Source organism: Agelaius tricolor, unplaced genomic scaffold (assembly GCF_023055355.1).
Source record: "Agelaius tricolor isolate 1412-34295 unplaced genomic scaffold, bAgeTri1.0.p SCAF_7, whole genome shotgun sequence".
In the NCBI taxonomy this organism is placed as follows: Eukaryota; Metazoa; Chordata; class Aves; order Passeriformes; family Icteridae; genus Agelaius; species Agelaius tricolor.
This window is the reverse complement of record NW_027269267.1, coordinates 40,974,263-40,997,414: the sequence shown is the minus strand read 5'-3', so window position 1 is coordinate 40,997,414 and position 23,152 is coordinate 40,974,263. Positions and strand designations below refer to the sequence as shown.

Here is a 23,152-nt window from a genome sequence, read left to right as displayed (position 1 = left end):
AGAATTTGTCTTCAGCAGTAGATTTATGTGGAGACTATAAAAGATATTTGATATTTTCTATGATGTTAAAGTCTCATACTCATGTTTTTAATATGGATTACTCATTATTTACAGCCACTATTTCACAGGTGTGGTATCACAGTTTTTGGATGTTGGTACTTCCCAGTTACTCACTGGAAGAGACTGATGGTGAATGATGGTGCATATTCTAGAAAAGGTAATGCTAAAAATTAGTATCTGCATATTCTACTACTGTTCTAAAACAAATGTAAGCAAAAGAGTGAAGTAAAAAAACAACCAAATAAAAATGTGCTGATGCTAGTTTCAGAGAGGCAATTCATATACTGTTCACATCAGCAGAGTAACTGAGTATGTGTACTCTGCCAGGGTTAAAGAGGGTGTTGCTGTTTTGGATGGCACTGTGTGTTTTGCCAGAGGGAGAGGATTTTGTGCATAAGAATTGCCATTAGAGCTCTCAGGGGTTTAAAAAGGAAGAAAAAAAAAAGGAAAAAAAACCTAGTAAAAATAGAGGCTTGTATTTCCAGCAATTTCATGTTGCCACCTACTTGCTCTCCTCATGCTTCTCATCTTGTTGCCTGGCATCGCCTCTGACAACTCCTGCCGAGTGATGAGCCATCCTCTGACACTATTAAGCTCTCAGCAGGTATAGACTTTTTTTTTTAACTTATATCAATTTTTAGTGCTGTACCATTTTTCATTCTACTTACATTTCAATGGTCTCTCCAGGTATGTTCTCTGAAGTGTAGGGAATTCTCAGCTTAGAAGTATTGATATGGGTTTATAGGGCAGTGGCTGATACCAGTAAAAAATGTGAATCCAAAGGACAAATTATTACAGAACCTAGAGTGGGAGAGCCACAGCCAAGGGAAGAACTGTGGGAGGAGAGGAAGATTGCAGAGGCACAATACTGAGATCTTTGTTCTTAATTTTCTGATAAAATGTCTCGGGCTTTTACTCCAAGAAGACTTGAAAAGAGAAATAATCCTCTTTTACCCTTGGTTTTCCTAGAAGCCTTTCTTCCCAAGAGTGTCTACATGAATATGAAAATACCAACTACATCTCTTTGAAAATATGGTCATGTAAAGTGGTAAGGATGTGAATGACTCTGTCATAACTCATGGCTTATTTTTAGCATACTTGTGACTGATTGATTTCATGCAAAAGTAATATAAAATTGTCAGAGGATAATTGTCATTTTCTTTGAATGCTCCTTTCGTAGGACTGAAATGATTCATCAGTTATATGTGTATTTACCTTCTTAAAGTTTGTTTTTATTTTATTTTACAGGTCCAAATAACTATAAAGGAATAAATTGTTATGTCTGTATTTTGCAATAAAACTACTATCAGCAACTACTATCCTTTCTCTGTGAAAGGAATTGTTCTCTGTATGGAGTCTAGATGGCTAATGCTCAATCACCAACGCAAACAAAATGTTTCAGAGTCATGCAAAACAGAAAAATAATTAATCTACTCAGACTCCTAGTTCTACTATTTTTAATAAAGATTTTCAGCAAACCAAAAAAAAAATATTGTGTGAAATTTCTTATTGTATCTGCTTCAGTTGAAAAACAGAAACCCTTATTCAGACTAATGTTGTACGTCTGGAAGCTACTTGGAATATAACTGTAAACTACAGGCAGCATTTGAATTAGACAAGTAGACTGATAAAAATGTGCTTTAAATTTTCATGATGAGGAGAGTGGACTCATGATATGGTATCAAAAACACTAACTGAAATTATGGAGGGGATATTTACTAGATTGAAACAAAGATCTCTGCTAAAATAATGTAAAGCAATGAAGTAGAACAGTACTGTTTTAGAGTGGCCATGCTGTTTATCTCTTTCTGACTGACTCTGAGCATTAAACTGAACTTTGCCCTACAAATCCCTTCCATGCTCTGCATCATGATTCTCTTCCTTTCTTTCTTATCTTTGTGATGCAGGTAGTAAGTCTGAATTCTCTGCTGGTGTAAATGAACAGAGCTGCTTGAGCCCACAGATCTTTTCAATGACTGGATGGAACACAGAAGGAGAACCTTTGTGAAAGATCAATTATTTCTTAATCGTAAGTACTACCACAAGTCTATTAAAGACACTTCCTATGGGAAATGAATTATCCATGTAACAGGAATTGGTGCCAAGGTGCTTTATCAGTTCATGCTTATTCAGCTAGCTGTGTTCCACTTGACTATGCCTCAAGTACTCTAAATAATCCATGCTTATAAGTTTTAATATCTCACTGTATTTCTGAATTGCTATGAATTCTTGTATTTTCATTAATTACTATTCCTTATCTAAATGATACATACTTGACCTAATTTTTCCTGTCTTTTTCATCTCTTTTTCCATTTCTGTAGTTACTCAGGTCTTTCCATAGTCTTTATGGAATTGAGATCCAGACATTACAATTTTCTGATTATGAGGTAATAACATGCAATACTTCAAATGTGATCACACTAGAGATTTTTAATAAGGGCTGTGTCTATGCTGCATTAGAATAATCTTCACACACGAATAAAATTCAGAAAATATCTTTGCTTTCCTTTGGTAAAAATACTGATAATATTTTTTACATCTCTTTCATTGTAAAAGTAGTCTTAAAAAGGATCTATCACTGAAAGGACATTCTTTAAGGAAAGAAACAGCAGTGTAATCACAGCCAGAAGTGCCTCTGTGAACCGGCATGGACTGTGCTGTCACTACTAAACAAATGAGGAGTTGAAGGAACAGACTTAGTGGCATACTTTTTAAATTATATTTCTCAGTAAAATTTCAAGTGGTACGTTTCATTTGACATTTGCACTGTAATGGCATGGTTCCTGAGAGCATGGCTACTTGTATAAGGTAATGTTTTTGCTTTCTCCTTAGATATATTACAGTAGAAATTTTTTTTGTCAGTATCTTTATATGCAACATCAGCAATATCTTTCCTATATTGCAACATACTCTAACTACTTCTACTTTATTCACTTCATTGCTTTTTGGCAAAACCTAAAAAGCCCATACTAGAAGTCTCCAGAGCTGTGACCTTTGTCCCACACTTCCATGTTCTCCCTTCTCTGCTTCCTCTCACACCGCAGGCAATAAATAGTTTAAACAGGGAGAAGCTTTAAAGGTCGGTGTTCTGCAAGTGCCCTAGGCAGGGCTGGAAAGTCCCTGACACTGTTGGGATATGACCTTGTCATAAATTCTCAGGTACCACTCTCTGCCTTAGCACAATCTATTTGAGTTATGTCAGAAAATCTGAGATAACTGATTCATGATTAAGGTTGACTTCACAAAGTCAGAGGCTTTTCTAGTTATTGATTTCATTCTATTTCCACACTATTAAACTGTAGTTTTGCTGCTGGCTGACAGCCCTAGTACTGAGCAGTAAATCAGGAAATTAATGTTAGTTTAATGGAAATATTAGCACTTCAATGGTGTATGGAACATTCTGACTTGTGATGTGAACTCCGAGTACAAAAAAGAAGTGTAATATGAAGTAATGATCAGTCTACATTTGTAAGTGAAGCTACAGGAAGACAATAGAGGTTAAGTGTACTGCTCTCTTCTAATAGTCCTGCTAAGTTTCCTGAAGGTATAACGAATGTAGCTACAACATGGAGCAACCTAAATTTTATTCCAAATGGTAAGCACAGCAGCAATGTAACAGTAGTTGAAAGTTACAAGGACCTGTTCTTTGTATCTGCAAAGCAAAGGCATTCTGAGTATCTAGCTACTAATCTGTGAAACAAAATTTTGGAGCATTATATCACAGCCTATGGTTCAAATAATTTTGACACTTCTTTTCTGATGTATCTTTTCTTTCTTTCTCTTTTCTTAGCAGAAAATCCACAGATAACTAACTTCTGTTGTGGGTTTTTTTGCCAGTATAACAAACCAAAATTATACTTAGCCTATTTACCAAAAAATCATTCTTAAGAAGCATTCAAGGTTCTTTTCAGGAGTATTTATAAAACTAAATCCAGTCCAAAGATGTTTGAGTCACACCATATACTTAACAGCTCCATCTTATTATCTGTCTCTGGCTTACTGTCTGGGCAAAGTGCCCATGGCAGACCCAGCAGTCAATAATGATTCAAGCTCTTTAGTTTTTGTCACCTGGATTAACTCCCCTGTCAACATCTGCTCTGAGTTAATTCTGAATGTGAGCCTACTCTCTCCCCAATTTTCTGGGTTTGTTTGTTTCACTGTCTTGAACATTACTGCATTAAATGTGTGGCAAAGAAACTTTCACTGACTTGTCTGTGTAACCAAGATAACAATAGTCCTTTCTTAGACTTCTAGTTTCATTGGCTGTCTTGGTTACTCAACAGAAGAGCAAATCTAAAGCTCTCTTACACAAGGGAAAAAGAAAAAATATAATGATTGCAATACTTCTGCTAGTGTTTTCATTTATCAGTCTGAAATTGTGAGTTCTTTCCATGTCTAAGTCTAGAAGATAGACAGCAGTCCTTGTGTCATTAGTCAGTATTTTATACCTTTGATAGGATTACACTCTGAGATAGCCTTTTCCCACCCATCATTATCTGCATTCTTTCCTTTAGGATGCAGAACTTTATTTTTGACCATAGTAGAGTAAATGCTTTCTAACAGTGTGTATTTTGTCCTGAAAAGAAGACTTAACACAGACTTGCCACTTAACAACAGTCATCTGCTAATTTCACCGACAGTTTTCAGTCTGTGTAAATGATAAAAAGGTTAAACTTTGAAGGCAGACTAAGAACTGCAGATTGTGTGACATCACTTACTGAAAGTGTATTTTAACAAGTCATATCTATATAAAGCCTGATGCATGACACATAATCCTGCATAATAATATGTGTTGTGAAGAACTTATTCATCTACCATCAGATCACTAACACAAATAATTTCCTTAAACTCTTACTTTTAAATATTTTAAATAATACATCATTTAATTGCTTCTACTAAAAAAAATTAGGCCTCAGTAAAAAGAAATATTGAAGAGAGAGAAAACCAAGTTTTGTATATCAGTTCTGCCATAATTTTGGGATCACTGGCAGAACTGTAATGGCCTAACTGACTTAATTTATGAGTTTTTAATGATGTAACCTACCCTATTCATGGTTTTTAGATATTGGCACCATACTGGTTTTCTCTTAGGCAATTGTAATTTCATCAGTTCCAGACACTTAGTGGAAATTGACCTTTATCTTCCAAAGCTTCCAGCAGCTAGCTCTTTTAAAATTGTCTAAAGCATATTATCTAGATTTGATAGCATTACAATTTTAGCATTAATAAATGCCCCTTATTGGCCTCTTAATAGTGATAAAGTGGAAAAGTCCTCATCACGTGACATGACGTTCACTTGACTTTTTCCCCTCAAGAAGTTAATAGAAAATTCATATTTTATATATGTGAATATGAAAAAATATAGTATATATTTAAAGTTAAATATTCATCCTGAAATTTTTAGCAATATCTTTGTTTGTGCTTAATACTTTTTTGTGCTCGCTCCCTACATTTTCAGTCCCCTTATTAATTTTCTGAAATTATTTCTAGCAGTGACTTAAAATGATCAATTTCTTGCTCTCAATTTGCTATATGCATTTATATATGTATAACTGTGTGTGTATAGCATGTATGTGTATTCATGCCCTTTTATATATTACATGTATATGTATTTTTATATATGTACACTTAATGTGCACTTAATGTTATCACAAATGTAATATTAGCCTATCTAATCAGTTCCTCAAAATGTTCATTGTGGCAACTAAGACATGTTCAAAGACAGACAGTCCCTCAGTGTCTTTTTTATTATGAGTATCTTATGACATTTATCCGATCTTTTTATGTCAGTGCTTCATTTCTCAAGATGCCCCTCAAGATAAAGATTTTTCTGGTTCTAAATGTGCTGTTTTAACTTAAAACATTGTTTTGTATCTGAATACTTTCAAATCTCTGTTCTTAACACAAGAATGGAGGTTCACTAAATTGAAATTTTATAGAGCCTTATGAATGATTAAATAGTCTGGTCTTACTGTTTTATTACATAATTTTGTAGCTTGTGGGGTACACCTTGTACTTTTTCTTAGGCTTCTAATCCATAAGCAATCAAGGTCATTTTTCAGTTGTCAGTGACTCAGAACATGATCATGTATTTTTTCATATATATTATAGTTTTTCCTTGTTGACTTATCTTCCTAGTAGTTTATAATATTTTTTTCATTAATATTTGAGCTACACTAATCTTTCTGCACAACTTGAGTAATACTGCTAGGACATTTATTCTCACAAACATAAGGACTGTGATGTATAAGCAATTTATTTTTTTCTTTTCTTCCTCCTTTGCTCCTGTATATTAATTTCTTTAGTTCTAAATGTGTGGACATTTGTTCTTCCTTTCTTTCATTTTCCTGTGTTTTTTTGATGAATTCCTCAGTATAAAAGAAAAAAAATTACATTTAGCAGAAACAGAGGTTGGAGCTTCTACAGGATAAGATATGACTGATCTAGAAGTCTTTTGTGAATTTTGTGGTTATGATCTAGAAATGATGTGAGAGTACACACACCACATGAAGAGATGAAATATCCCTTATAAGGCAAGGATGGCTCTTCCTGCATGTGTATGGGCTTGGAAATAAGGTGATACTAGAACAAGGATTTCCAACTTCTTCTGCATCCTCCTCAGAAAATCCTGTGTTGCAGCTCACATCAGAAATTTATCTTACTGAGTGTCACTGTGTGAGCAACAGGGATGAATGAGCTCTCACTAATGTTGGATTGAGCTGGCTGAAGAATAAAGGGGCTTCAGTGCACCAAAATATTCTGTCTGGGCTTGGCTGAGATGTGCAGGTGTAAGCTGGCTGCTGGAGATTCAGCTGGCAGCCCCAGGGAGCAGGCAGCCTGTCAAGTGTGAAAGGACAGGGACCTCGCTTCACTGAGGCACTTATTTTGCTTTGCACACAGAATCAAAGCTGCAAAATACCAGATGAATGAAGAGTGCAAACTCTGCAATGCTTTATCCTGGCCAGCCAAGCATTCAGGAGGAGCATAGGATATCTGCATGGCTGAGTGAGTGTTTTCCACTGACTTTGTCACAGTTTACTTCAGAAAACTATTCTCAATAAAACGAAGTGGAAAGTTGCTTGTATCCTACTGGTCACTTCCTTGGATACCAATTTTTTTTTTTTTTTTTTTTTGTCATGGCTGCTTCCAGATTAAATAAATGACATATGAAGAATTTCTGACTTTCTATTTTGATAATAAAGTAAGTCTACAATAATTACATGAGAATTAATGTATAGCTACATAGTATATCATAGCTATTGCATCTATAACCTTGAACACCATAAAAAGTACAGGAGCTTGAGTGGGAACGGTCCTCCCCTTGTATCCTCTTGTTACTTAAGGCAGTGAAAAGGAATCCAAGCTTTACTTGATTCTTCTCTTTTCTGCTTTAGCGAATAATTTCAATGACTGCATGTGTTCTTTTATCAGAATCATATGCCCGAAGTTATGTGCTCTAATTGAACACATGTATAAAGTGTTTTGCACCATGACTGCTGCTACCACAGTGGTCTAGGGGTTAAAACTTGACTCATAACACAAAGTTCAAAGGTCTCATCCAGCCAAAATTCCTATGATTCCTACCATAATTGCTGCCAGAACAGTTTTACCTAGATACCATATAGTATTAGCCACCAGGCTACAGATGGAATTAAGGCCAGATGAGCCTCAGCCAGCATGGAAATCTCCTTTATTTCAGTTATTAACCTGCAGCATGATTTTGGATTGTGGCCCTACAAGAGTTTAGGTCCCTGCAGGTGTTATGGTGCACCTCCATATGACATATTCTGAGATCAGAGAATAATGTGGAGTCATTTCAGAACAAAAGAACAGAATATCGTTTGAATGACATTTGGATGAAGTTTGGTGAACACCAGTTTCAAATGGGCATCAGATTAACTTGTGTGAATTTGGAAAAAAAGAAAAAAAAGGTAGAAGAGTATGAGACTTGAACTTTTTACCTTCTGTCAAGTGAGATTTTTAGCATCAACAATTCCTTGCTACAGATCCACTAGTTTTAGTCCCCAGGATATATTGACATTGACATAGCCATGAAGTATCCTTTTTCTAATATGTAGAACATAGCTTCCCTGAAATTCAGGGCCCCTACTCCCACCTCTTATGCATGAGGTAGGTTGTTGTTGGTGACTTCTGAACAAGGACCTTTCAGCTAAGCCCTGAGGTGCCCTTTAAAATAAAATCTGAGATGACAATGTCCCCTCAGACTTTATTCTTTCTTTTGAGATATTGTATTCTCTGGGTGGGAATAAAACTGAAAGATACTTCAAATAGATCCATCTTTCCTAGTCTCACCTGAGAATATGAAAAAAAACCAAACCATCAAGTGATATACATACTCTTGACATTTTAATCAAAACCTGCATGCATTGATTACATTTATTTCTTCTCTATCTTCCTCCTGATTATAATATCTTGAACAAGATTCCCTGAGGAGTAAGTAATTGTTCTTTTCATAACTTCAGCACATGACCCTATAGAAGGGCAACTGCATGCTTGACTGCAGATTGCCTGTTTACTCTTCATGGTCTGTCTGGCAAGGTTTATTACTGCAAATCAAAGAAAAACTTTTTGTTTTTTCCTACTCAAATGAAAAGAAAATGTACACATGGTCCTCGTATTACAGCCATAGGAGTTTTTTGATCCTTTTTCTATTCATTTATAATATCAACAAATGAACAAGCAAGGGCAGAAAAGGCAGAATCTGCACCCAAACCCGAGGAACTAACGGTGCTGTCATCTACTAAATTAAAATGTCCACAGATCTGCTAATGAGGTTTACCTCAAGTCCAAATTCCTCCTTTATGCAGAGGAATTTTAGTAGGTAGTAGATCCTTAGGAGAAAAGGAAGGCTACTCATTACATGCAGTCTCTGTGTCAATGTTATGCAATTCAGATTCATAAAATTACAACTTTAGCAACTTATACTTGTTGCTAAAGAAACCATCATGTTAGTAATTTTAAAATTTGATGACTAATTGTTCTCTAACTCATAAGACTTCTGTGAAACACTGCTCTTCAGGAGGAACTTATTTATTTTGGTTATCAAAGATAATGATGTTGGGGGAAAGATATAACAGAAACTTTACTGAAATCTCATCAATGGCAGTATGGCAGATTCTTCTAAACCATCTACATTTTTTCTGGCAGGAGTAAAATTACATCCAACGTGACTTTGAAGATAAATGAGTACTGAATTCCTAAAAACATTTGTGTGCTGTAAACATTTTTAATATGCATATTTTCATGAGAAACAACAAAAATATGTTAACACAATGGTCTTAATTTTCTGCCATTATTTTTTTTTCAAATGGCATTTCAAGGTGCAAATCCCCTCCATTAAAAGGGTAGATGTATATTGTATTTGTCCTCTCAGCAAATCTGAATTTGTAAAATTCCTCTAAGGCCAGATCCTTGGCATTTGATATTGTTTCTTACTAAAGAAGTCTTTTGTACGAGTGAATAAAATCTTTCCTTTGTTTAAATTACTTTCAATTAGACTGAACTGTTTTATTTTCTACTTTTCTGACACGAAAAGAAGTTTGCAAATAATTGGTGCAGCATACATGGTGAGGTGTGACAGACTCCTTATTTAAGGTCTTCTCTTTAATTAAGTTAAATGGAAACTCTGCAGTTTGGGTGAGGGATCTCTGAGTCTCCTCAACAAGAAGCACAGTACCAAATGACCTGTGATGGCCATGGCTACTGGACCCATGATGGAAACCTAAGTTGACATCTGGGCTTAGAAAAAATATTCAGCTGTTGCATATCTAACATATCTAACTTCCAAAGTATTTCAGTGATCAATATTGTGTATTATAGTTGTGTGAACACTGACTGTACAAGAAAGTTACTAGGAGCAAAAGTTCAAAGCCTGTGTGACCAAGTGGAGTCTGGTTCGGAGACAATTCCCCAACCTCCTTGTATAATCAGTGTAATGAAGAGTTTTCATGTCTCCACCGAACATAAAAGAGGCTAAAAGGACCCACCCAGATGTAGATATGTTTGATTGCACCCAAAGAAAATAAAAGAATATTCCTTTCATTATTTTTTCTAACACTTTTCTGCAGCAGAGCACAATTGCAATCCTTAATCCTACTTAATGAATGACACCTGTATAATTAAAGGTTACAAAATCTTAATCTAATGTGACCTCCTGCACATCATAGGCTGCCAGGCTTCATTCATAACTCTTGAAATCAGGGACTCGTTTGACTACTGCAAACATTCCAAAATGAAAAAGAAATCTTAACATGAATGTTGCAAGAGCTAGTGAATTTAATTTTCAGACCATCGCAAGAATCAGCAACTAGTGAAGTCAAACTCATCAAGACTAAAAAGATAAACCTTTTAAATTATAGACAGCAATTCTGGAAACAAAAGAAAAAAAAGCATACTGTACTTCAATACTTATGGATTATTTGTTTTATTTTGTTGGTGGTGGCGGTTTTTTGGTTTTATTTTCTTAAATATTATAATAGTTTTTGAATACTATGTCTGAGCAAAACATGAATCATGTAAGACAAGGATCCTTAAACTTATGCATAACATGAATGGCATGGAAGCCACAGCCTGAACAGAGCTGCTTCTACTGCTGTTTTCATTTACAACACAGGGCTTAGATCAGTTGTAGCTGCTGTTTTACATCATCTTTGAGACCATCATTAGTCCCAAACTTCTAACAGACATGTGAGAGACCACAATGCCTGGAAACCAGTAAGGCATACTCAACTGTTTGTCATGATATTGAGACTGTGCAAAGGGGTAAGTGTTTTTGTATTCTCTTCAGCTCTGTATTTAGACATTGAGAATTGTTAAGAGATTTGCTTTGATTTAAAAAATGCTGTCTTAATGCAGAAGATATAACAATGGGAAAATTCTAGAGAAGGAAACTTCCAGTCAAAATAGAGTGATTATATAAGAAAATAAACTTATTTGCACCTGCTGAAAGTCTCTAAATTTTGCTTTTAAGATTGTAATGGCAAATTTCATTAAATATTGTCTTCTATTCTAAATGCTGCTAACCTAAATTTGCCAAAATCATAAATGCAAGTGTGGAACACCATGTGAAACAAATAAAATTTGTTTTTTGTTTTCCCTGTGGAATCATTGTTATGAAGCAACTTGTCGCCTACACACATTTCTCTAGTGGTTGGTTCAACAGGAACTAAAAATAAATGTGGCAGTTTTGTGTGCATTGTGGGGCCTTCGACCAGGACTATATGAATCAGAATTGTCTCAGTCAAACAGCCTGAGTGAGTTTAATTCCACACTGCAATAAGAGGCTGTTTGTCAAGGACAAAGGGTGCTGAATTTTGGGGCTCTGGTGTTAATAGTTGCCATATCAGGTATCTTTAGAGAGGCCATCTTCATACTTAGGGACAGGAGATGGAGCTCTCTTCCTGCCACAACTGCATCTATCTGATGTTATTTTTTGATATATATTATATTAAAACTGTACTAAAAAATAGAAGAAAGGATTTCTTTAGAAAGCTTGCAAGCAAAGGAAAGGAATGGAATGAATAACAAAAGCTCGTGACTCAGAGAGTCTGAGCCAGCTGACTTTGATTGGTAATTAATTAGAAACAACCAACATGGACCAATCACAGATCCACCTGTTGCATTCCACAGCAGCAGATAATTATTGTTTACATTTTGTTCCTGAGGCCTCAGCTTCTCAGGAGAGGAAAATTCTAACGAAAGGATTTTTCATAAAACACGCCTATGACACAGGACTGTATAGTTTATGCAGAATTTTATAGGGATACTCAGACTTAAAGACCAATTTAAAGCTTAAGCATGGGGGCCACAATGCCTAATGTGTTGGAAATCTGTGTTTGCAGCATGGTCTCAGTAGGTCTAAGCTCTAGGCCTGCTTGCTTGAATCCACTTCTTTTAGTCCCTATAAAAGCAATAGAAATGTTAAAGATGGGCCTTCAGTTACTAGCTGTATACTTTGTAATGTTAACTCCTGCATTAGGGACGAAAAAAAGGGTGAGGTGGCTAATTCTATTTGGTAATGAGGACACTGTTCTGTGCATTCTTTTTTTCAGTTCTGCAACACATGTAATTTACTGAATGTTAATTCAAAAGTTTCAAATACTAGTGTCTTTGGTAGGACCCCTGAATCCAATTGTTTCAGTGAAGAGATTCTTTGATTTTACTGACTTAAATAACAATAATAATGTTTCATTTAAAAAACTCAGTATTTACTGTTATGTAAGACATTCACTTCTCTTTAGAAGTAGTGAAGTTATTGCAGATTAACATTTGCCCAGTAATGCAGCTAAAGTTCTCCAAGAAGGGAAATCCTATTCCCCAAACTTTTAAAGCTGACAGAGGGCTGCTATTCAGAAGCTAACTTTCAGTAGCTTCTTTTAACCATCATCTTAAACAATGGATTTGCCAAGTCATTAATTCTGACATGATTTTGAAAAGAGGGGAGAAAAATTGTAAAAAAAGCTTTCCTTCTCCTTCACATTTGCTTTTCACTGAAGTGATTCCATGATTTTTCAGTGATTTTCAAATGCTCATTTTCTTCTCTTTTGGATGCATCTTATGTGCTTATGGAAGTGCACAAAATTGCAAAAACGGTAAAGAAAAGCTATAACTGATTTCATGGCTTCATGTCCACCAATCAAAATAAAGCACTTGACAGGAATTAATAATACACAGAAACAAATACTGTTCCACATAAATCATTGTCTGGGATTCTATTTTACAGCCTTTGCTTATGTTGACTGCCATTTTATGGTCAGTCTGAAATTAGATTGCATGTGTAAGTACTGTTCAGCCTTAGTTAAGATTGTCAAATAGCGTCCTCTATATTGATTAGTGTTGGGCCAATATCTGCAATGCTGCCTGGACATCAAATAGAACTGCTACTTTATTAAATAAGCAATCACTCAACATCTGACCTGTTGGGAAAACAAACAAAAAGCTGACTAACTAACCTTCTAAATCTCAGGAAATGCAACAAAATCTGAAGAAATTCTCTGAAACAACACCACCATCATCCAACCCTTAAAACAGAAACTTAAATACAAACAGAGTCGCTGAAAATGAACTTCAGATGTGAAAAGAAAGCTTAAAATGTAGTTGTAGTTAATTGAATATAGGCACATAAATATCTGGAACTGAATCTGAAAAAGTTGTAAGTTTCCCAAAGGGATCAAATTAAAATGGTATTCAGCAGAGTGTGCATTGAAGTTATTCTTATTGCTAAATTAGCTCACTGAAACTTCTATTGGTTTTAAAGGGAAGGCATCATTAGGCGTGCATCATTATATTTATTTCACTTCTCCCTAATCCCAAGCCTGTGTCTCTATAATAAATTTTAAATATTACATACTGCCAGTTTTTCAGCATTTTTTCAGCTCTGTGTTTTTGTTTATGCAAAGTCTGGATATTACTTCACTAACACAGAAGGAAATTCCTTGTTTTCTAGTTTGTTCTTTCATTAAAATTTGCATAATATCCAGCTGAACAGCAAAAAGAAAAAAAAATCCAAATGCAAATTGCAAATTTACGTAATTGAAAAATATTTCAGTATGTGGCAAGGCAAATATATGTTTAGAGAAGTATAACATGCTACTGAAATATTTGCATAGCATTTGTATTTAAACTGGAGAAATAACAATAAATATTTAATGGTTTTGCACACCTTGAGTTAAATCTAGAAAATTAACACTTTTTACTTCAAGACTAGCAAGCCAATAGCTGTGACTTGTCATTCAGGAAAGTAAACAGTGTTGCCCTTTGAAAAGGAAAATTATGGCATAAAAACACCACAACAACATTCTGTGCTTCTCTGTCTGGAATCTCTCTCTTCTGGGTCTTTTCAAATGCATCACAAGTTTACCTTATCAAAGACACTAGGTGTGTAATGGACCAATGAAACTAAAAATCACTGTTAATGCATCTGTCAGGATTTCTGCATTGTGATGAAACTAACTGAGACTAAAGGCCTGCCACTGAAGTGAACCAAGCTGGACCTCCAGCAAGTGTGTACCTGGCATCCAAATGTGTTATACCTACATCAAAAGGCTGCTGAAAGCTAGTGTCTCCAAATATGACAAGAATGTATGACATACATAACAAGTGCTATGTATGTATAAAATACTTTGTAACAAATTACCAAGTTTGTAATGTTCCGTGTGAAAGTATTTTCTTCCACAGGGAAATACAGCAAAGTGTAGCTTTAGCTCATGAAGAAGTAAACAATTCTTTTTTACTCCCTGATCAGCTTTTTGATGTTGTTAGATATGGAGACCAGGAAAAAGAATGACTGCTGGCTGATGGCAAACATGTACCTTAGAAACAGCCATACATAACACACCCTGAAAAAACAAGCAACAAAATAAACAAACAAAACCAAAACAAAATCCTAGAGAAAATATCCCCAGCTAACCAGGACTTTGGAGTTTGCACAATGTATGCATGCTGTCATGGCTTGTGTGGAATGAAAGGAGGGAGGAGGTCTAGCACTGTAAGGAGTGTTTGATTTTGTCCATAAAATAGTGCTGTGGGTTTTAAATCTATGAGCTACAACAGGAGATAAAAAGGACTTATGTGTCTTCATTTCCTCCTCTTTACTTTTGAGGCTGTAATTTGCCTCTTCTGGAGGAAGTCTGTTGTTTTAGAAACTACCATGGGAAGACAATTTTCTCAATTGCAGAGCTGGTAGGCATATAACATTGCTAAAACAGTACTAAACAAACACAAATCAGAGTTTGGGCTTAGATTTTAAACTATTTGTCAACTATGAAGAAAACTGATAGGATTCCAGATGAAATAAATAGAAGAGAATGCTCTTTGTGAATGTTTATTAAAAAAATGCTGGCCATATGATTTTGTTCAGAGGGAAAGATAAAAAATATTTCATACATCTTTCAAATTAAAGTGTCATGTTTGAATAAGCTAGACTCCTCCAGTGTCTGGGAACAATGCCATAAAGTGCCAACAGCCGACCTCAGCGGTGAAGGAACGTATGGTCTCGGCTAAGAAAATGACTCTTCAGCTGGTAAAGTAAAATTAAGAAATCCTACATGGTCAGGAAGCAAATCTTTATTTAAATCTTCCAGATATCTTACTTATCTTTTTTTCCCCAATATTAATTTATAAGAATTTGAAATATTTCTTTAGCCTTTACTCCTCTGTGCCAGTTTAGGTCAGAAGAAGTAGAGTATCTTGTGGACTTCAAATTTTGGCAAATCTAACACAAAAAACCTGAAAAGACAGATGGTCCTGATGTCCAAAAATGTTACCCTACTGTTTTGATTTAGTTATAAAATCATCCTACCACAGTCATGCTTAAATAGCTAATATTGACAAACACTACCTACTTTCCCACCAAGACCGAAGCTATGGAGATACCAGTGTGCAGCTAAGATTATACTGTGCTTTGACATCTTATTGTTCATGCTCAGTCTGCTGTGTGATGCATTTTAGTTTAATATACTTCTTTTATAATTGAGGCTGACTTAAAATTTCTTCACTGGCAATTACAGCCTTAGAGTACATGACTTAACACATGGCAGCACAACTGGTCTCCAGCTTGTACCCTTATTTTCAGACTAACTGCATGAGAGTGAGACAGATAAGGATCTTCATTTCCAGGCACCAGTGCTCCACTTGGGAAATTGTTTAACAGAATGTTTCTGGTATAGGAAACAAACAATCACTCTAACATTAATAACACAAACCTACTGACTCTGATGTAAGCTAAGGAAAACATAAAGAAAATCCAGTCATGAAAGAACAAACAAGAAACAAAACATTTTACTTTTCTTTGACTTATTGCTCTGTTTCAAGTTGAAATCTTCCAGTTTGACATGGAAAGCCTGAGACTAATTTGGATATTTATTTTTGCCTTTTATAATTGAATAATGTTTAGTTCTAAGAGACCTTTTCATTCTAATTTAAACATTACATTCTCCATGAATAAATATTTATTCATTGCATATGGTCTTTTCATTGCATGCAGACTGTTTAGTTTTCAGACTGAAAAAGGTCAGTTCATCATAGAATACAGGTATAATAACGAAACAAAGCAACCATTTGTATAATTTAATGGTGGCAAGAAGTCCAGGCTAACAGCCTGACTAATGAATAATTTAATTTCTTTCTAAATTCTTCAGTAAGGAATATGTGACAACATCAAACATTTCTCCTACAAAAAGATTGAAACTGTGTATCTTTTAGCACCTAGAATATGGACTGAAGCCTCATTTATTCACAAAACTGAGCTGAATTCCCAAGGATACTTGTATATTAAATAATGCTTTGGAATGTTTTGGGACAATGGAATGAGAATTTATCTTATATTCAAATGTTTTAACAGTTTTTCACATGCTTTTAGGCTACAATGGTGATGGTTGCCCTGGTCCTTTTGGCAGTTTGATACTGCCACAAGCTGTCACTTTTAAAACACACTGATATAACCGGTACACCTTGGTTTATAGATAATACTAACATTAAGAGACATACTCAAGTTAACAGAAGAATCATTCTCCCTACTGAAAAGCATGTTTCTGTTAAAGGCACACATACATGTGGTTTTACAGTTTTTATTACTTGCACTGGTTGAGATGAGTATTTATTAACAAGGTGAACTGCAACTTGCACCACTTTTTCTTTTCCCCCTCAGATAAATCAATCCAGTTACTGAGAGATGGACATACTGGAGAGAAAAGAGCTCCATATAAAAAGCAAGCAATAATTATGAATTATGCCATTTTTGAATTACAGTCTGTGTCTATCCCTTTATCCTTCTTATATAATCCTAGATAAAGTCCTGTCAAAAAAAAGACAAAAAGGTTGGTACTGAAGACTGTATTGCAATACTTCTCTACAAGATTTGAATAAATTGAAAAAGTTTGAAACAAATTTTCTAATTGATAAATATGTCATTTCTTATGTTTACTGTAGTACTAATTCAGAAAAAAAAGTTAAAACATTTCAGTTTTTTTTTTTTTTACTTTCTTTCCTGTTAATTTTGCATGTTAATAAAGGAAATGAAGGAAATATATGGAGATAAGGCGCTTATTCCTGATTCTAAAATAATTTCAAAATCAAAAATAATTTCACTTAATGTTTTAAAGGACAATGAAATTATTAAATAAAGATGCAGAGCAGATAAAGACAGAGATCAATATGTTAGAAAAACCTTGTGTTAAGTGGCTGCACTACGCTGCCTGTCTCACTGAGCATATTGTAACAATTATCTGAAAGCCAGAATGTTAATACACCAACCCATCAACTATATCCATAACCATACTGTGCCAAAATTTTAATTTAATTGTCAATCTCTGAGCTATGAAAAAATGTCTATTTGTTGCAACTTGGGGAAATTAGGAAATTTAAGCAAAAGAAGAGGATTCTTAAAAATGTCAGTATTATAACTTCCATGGAAATAGAAGGAAGCAGTCAGCCAGTTTCAATAAAGGGTAGTGTATATTAAGGCTGTTCTATCAAATTTCCCTTCCCTCTTTCCAAAACCAGAATATTATATAGCATCAGAGATGGAGAACTAATATCTTATGTCACTGCTTTTTGGTTTGGGTTTTTAAGGCAAGGAAACATAGCCATTCATTTTCATTTTTTCCCTTTTTGAGATATGTGTCCAAAACCAAAACCCATCATTTGGCAGTTGTGGTCCTGGAGGTGCCATCACCTAGGAGAGAAGGAGAATACTGCGGTAGCTTCAATGGGGGAAAAAATTAAAATCGTGCCTGACTTCCTTGGTTAGTGGACTTCTAACTGTTTCATGGTTCATTGCAAATTTTTCACCCTCACCTTCTGCTAACCCTCATTATTCCACAAGAATTAGTTACATCCCCCTCTCTTTTTCTCTTCATCTCAGTGTATAGTTTCACAAAACAATGGCTTTCCTTTCAAAGCCACTTTGCAGTAGCTCTGCCATTTTCTCCCTTTGATCATAGCTCGCCTGCACAACAGCTTGAGCAGCAGCTGTAAACTGGCTCACTGAAATTACCTGTGTGGGAATATGACACCATTCTGAACCCTACAATTTCATTCAGCTACATTTGTTGAAGGGCACAAACAGGGACTATACGGGGAACTCAGAAATTGTCCTTCCTGAAAAAAAACAGAGTCATGAAATTACATCTTTTACCTACTTGCTTTATCTTGTACTTCTCTCCTTGCTAACCTGTCAGTCGACTCCAAATGCTAACTACCCTTTTCTGGCACACTGATCAGCTAACATAACGAACCCCAATTCATGGCAACTGTTCCCAGTGCTGCTATAGTATCAAGTTTGGTTCTTCTTTTTCGGACCTGAAGAATATTTGAAGAAAAAAACAACCCATGACTACTTCCTTTTTTTTTCCCAAGTGTATCATTGGAATAAAAAAAAAAATTATGCAGTTTTGCCAGCAAGTAATAATATAAAATAATATTAAATAGAAATACAGAAATTGGGGGAAGAAGGTTTTAGTTAAGTTAAATAAAGTTTTCAAGTTAAATAAAATTTTCTATGTTCAAGATTTACTTTACATCTTGTCCATAACATCTTTGTAGCTGCAGGATGAAATTCTAACTGCTCATTTGTGAATGCATGTTTAATTTTATTTTCTCATTTAACACACCGCCTCCATTATAGTGACATTTACAATTAAAATAGCAGTGCATTACATTGGGATAAAAAGAAACTTGAAGAACCTGCTGAAGCAGTGTCAAAAACAACCTCTCTCTCTTTTGCATTCCCTCTCTCCATAAAAACTGTTGAAAATGTACTTTAAGGAATTACTGACCTAATTTCATTATGCAACCATATGACAGTTTTCCTTTTCATTCAGGTAAAAAATGGCACTGGTAAAAGATCACATACATGAATAAGCTGGATTGAGCCCCAAGAGAGGATAAATGGTATACAGAGCTTCCATTCAATTATTAAACGGGCCAATATCTAATGTATTCTAGTAATTTTTAGATTTATTCAAATGTAGAGAAAATAGAACTTAGATTTTTAATTTGGGTCTAGTTGGGTTGTTTGGCTTTTTTTGGGGGGAGGAGGTTGGGGGTTGTTTTCTTTGATTCTTTCAGTGTCAAAATATCAGGCTTAGTTATTCCCTCTGATCCCATCTGATATTCTAGAAAAATATGGTTTGATTTCTTTTTCATAACAGAGTGTTTTATTTAGGGTTTGGTCTAGAGAACATTCTGAAAACTATAGCACATAGGGCAAAGCCCCTGCAGTGTAATTCTTCTATTTGTACTAGGGAGGATATTGTGAATCATGTAGTCTTTTGCTTTTTCTTCCCTCATGTATTTATTTATTTATTTGTTTTCATTTTATTCTGTGATTAGCATACAGGCAAAATTCTGTATAGGTTTAATCTGGGCTTCAGAGGAGATTTGAAAAAGTCAGTAAGAAAGAACTTTAGGAACTGAACTTTACTTTCAGACTGTATATTTGCCTACTTTTTCTCCCACTTCTGAAAGCACAGAGTCAGAAGACGACTAATGTATTGAGATAGGTAGATAACGCTAACCATTTTTAAATAGATGTTTTTCACGGTCTTTAAAGCTTCAAACACCACTTGCATCTTGAACAACTTGAGTAATGCTGTCTGAGTATTGTTTGAAAAACAACAAAACTCTTTCATCAGGATGACAGTCTGGAAAAAAAATAATGACAAATAATTCCTCCACACAGATATTTTGAAATACTGTGTTTTGATGGGTGAGATTAAGTGTTTTAGATGCAGGACATTTCTTGCTTAGAGGGACAGTGTCAACTTTAGAATCTTTTTGCTTAAATAAAGGCTTTGTTTTGGTGCTAAAAAACACCTTAATCTTAGACTTGACTTCTCTTCACTATGCCTTCTCTCTTCTGTTTTGCACTATGTTGCTGGTTTTAGTGTTTCTCATATTTTGAAAGTACAAGCAATGCTGTCTTTTCTTCTTTATATTTAACTACCCTAACAGAATAACAGCATATCAATAAACATTACCCAGGGAGCATCCTCTTTTAATTCCTAGCAGGATCAAATTTGATATTCTTATAATGTCTTCCAGAATTGTGAATGATAATTGGATAGACTTTCTCTTGATTTTTGAAAAAAAAGCAGGTTTAAAATTCAACTCACATTAGCACATATTTTACATAATGACCTATTCTAGGGTCTTCTTATCAACTGGAAAAAGTGGCACTGTGGACAACAGTTGCATTTTTATTTTTAAAAAGCCATAATTAGGTTTTGAATCCTGTTACTAGCTTCATCTCCAGACACCATATTTTCAGATACCCTAAGAAGTCAAAGAATAATATGTTAATATGTTGTTATTATATATATAATATGCTGTGAATATGACAGGAACTAAGAGAGCTTGATTCAAGCACTTTGTTTTACCACAGATGACCTCTATGATATTAAGCAAGTGGTTTTTCCTCCATTCCACTCAGTTTCATGCCAGCAATGTAAGACAACAGGATGTGGCTCCTTTATTAGATTGTTGTGAAGCTATTGAAAGCCTAATCATTGCCCAGTGATGAAATCACTCAGCCAGAAGCAAAGGACTGCAAGGCCTGTTACCTCATTTAAATTTGTTTTCATTAAACAATTGTTAAAGAATTAACTGAAGAGAAGGATCACGGCCCTCTAGCCAGCTGCAGCAGGGGACAGCTGAACCAGATCTTTCCCTATCCAATGGACCAAGCGACTCCTGTTGGCAATTTTCAACATTTCCTGTGCAATACCCTAACTGGCAGATTTTTGTGCAAAAGTACCATCAATAATACCTCCCTGTTTTAATATAATCCAGTTAGTGCAAAGCTGACTGGTGGAACTAAAGGTGTTCATCCTTTTGAGCTTATTCTGTAATTTTTAAAATTAATAAAGTATTGACTACCTCTTTGTGCTTTTGAGAACATAAACTACCTACATGGTTTCCTTAATTTTCAGAAAAAATATCTTATCAAGACTTCAGAATATTTCTTTCAGTCATGCACTGATTCATGTACACAAAGAAATGTCCACGAAGTCATTTCACTTCCTCACTTTAAGTATCTACAAGAGGAGTAGTATCAAATGCTTGTGCACATAAGAACTTAGTTTTCATAAAGTCTTCAAATATGTTTCCTAAATGAAAATAAAAAAGGGGAAAACTACACTTTCTACTTTGATTTATTTCTATACAGTAAGATATGCATGAGATAGGGATATATATTGAGAATTTTATAAGAACTCTGAGTGCTTCACTTCTGTGTTCTAAGGTTAATTATCAAGGAGAGAGGCTTATTACCTTTACACCCTGATTTCAAAATATTTTTGCCTACTATTTAAGTATTTAAAATATTAAGTATCTTTGCAATAACATTTAATTCTTTGAAAACACAGTGCATGAAAAGTTATCTTTGTTACATTATGTTTACTTCTCTAAGCTTTATTTTTTCTTTTGTAATCACCCCTTATTGTTTTCTAACTTGGCACATGAGAATAAATATAGACTAGGTCTCATTAACACCAAACATAGTTTCTTCTTTTAACTTTTCCACATGATGAGTAACATTGGTCCCATGAAAATAAATGGAAGATATTTCATTAAGATTAGTATAATAGTATAATAAGAATTAGTAATTAGTATAATAAGAATTATAATTATATTAATATAATAATATATTATTATTAATTATAATATTAATATAATAATAATAATAATAATAATAATAATAATAATAATAATAATAATAATAATTATAATAATTATAATAAGTATAATAAGAATTTCACACATTTTTCTCTCAGTTACTGTGTAAGAGACAGATCTTTTACTTAGATCACGGAAATATGATCAGGGGCTATAGCTCAGTGTTGGGCTTATCTTGCAAGCACACAGGAAGCTCTGAGTGAAATCCTTCATATCTCTTTAGGCTCATCTGATGCTTTCTTCACATAGGTGACAGCCATGCATGAGACTGTAACTTTGTCACCTGGCACTGCTGTAAACAGAAGGGATTAAGGTCTCAGTCCAAAATACTTCTGTTGCCTGTTTCTCAGGAAACTTGTCTAAAACCATCCCAGTCTGCAAATACCTTGCAAAATAACACCCAAAACCTGCACTTTTTGCCTATGTTATTGATTATGCCTGGACAGGGGTAGCCTGGAGTTCTCTCTAGCTTAACCTCAAGGTTCACTACAGCTCAGTGACTTTCAGCCAGAGTGAGACTTAAGCATGCAGCAGTTTTCCTTGAGCCTTAATTTATATTGGATAAAAAAAGATGCTCCATCTGTGCTGGCAGGAAGCCATGGACTGCTTCTGAATGCCTGAATGATTAGGGCAAGAAGGACCCCAGGATGCAACAGGTGTGTTTCAGCAGGAATTACAGGGATTTTCAAATGGGATGATTGCATATAACAGCATGTGGCTGCTTATGCCTTTGGAATACAAGGACATGTATTTGTCATAAATTCAACTTATATATAAATTAATATTTTAAAATAAAATATATTTATGTTACCTTTTTATAGTGCACACTATACTATATTTATGCAAACCATATTTATCTTTGCTGTTAGGGGTTTTTTGGTTGGTTGGTTGGTTTGGAAGTTGTTTTTGGCTTTTTTTCTCACATTTTAGTTAGGATTCTGGAAGCTGAAATTTTTAGACTTATGTATCAGCTCAGGAATTCTAAACAGTGCAGTAAATATTTTTTACTTACATTTATTAAAGTACCAAATCCTTAGAAAACACTTGTTAGGAAAAAGAATGGAGTCTACTTGTCCTGTAGTAGAGGACAATTGCACTACATCTTGTCAAGACCAAAAATATGTAATTTGAAAGTAAGAATTTTACATATTTCACATACTCTGCTTTTGTTTCAGGTTGGAAAAGAGATTATTTATAGCACAGAAACTTTGTGATAAAAGAATATTCAAATATTTTGCTGTATATATTTTTTTTTTCATTAATCTTTGCATCAGGTGTTATAGAACACAGACTGAGGGAGTATCTGCTATAACTATTTTTACAGAAGGGCACAGCAAATTCATCAGTTCATTGATGTAAAGTCTCTGTGTCTGTCTTCCTCTCTGTTGAGAGATCCATA

At 34.7% G+C, this 23,152-nt stretch overlaps 1 long non-coding RNA gene across 1 annotated transcript; it reads left to right on the top strand.

Moving 5' to 3' along the window:
- Positions 1-305: 305 nt before the first annotated feature.
- On the top strand, positions 306-8,757 carry LOC139591844 (uncharacterized). The gene is made up of 4 exons (XR_011679776.1): positions 306-664; positions 1,030-1,108; positions 1,968-2,089; positions 6,961-8,757. It is a non-coding gene; the product is annotated as an uncharacterized lncRNA (long non-coding RNA).
- The last annotated feature ends 14,395 nt before the right edge of the window (positions 8,758-23,152 follow it).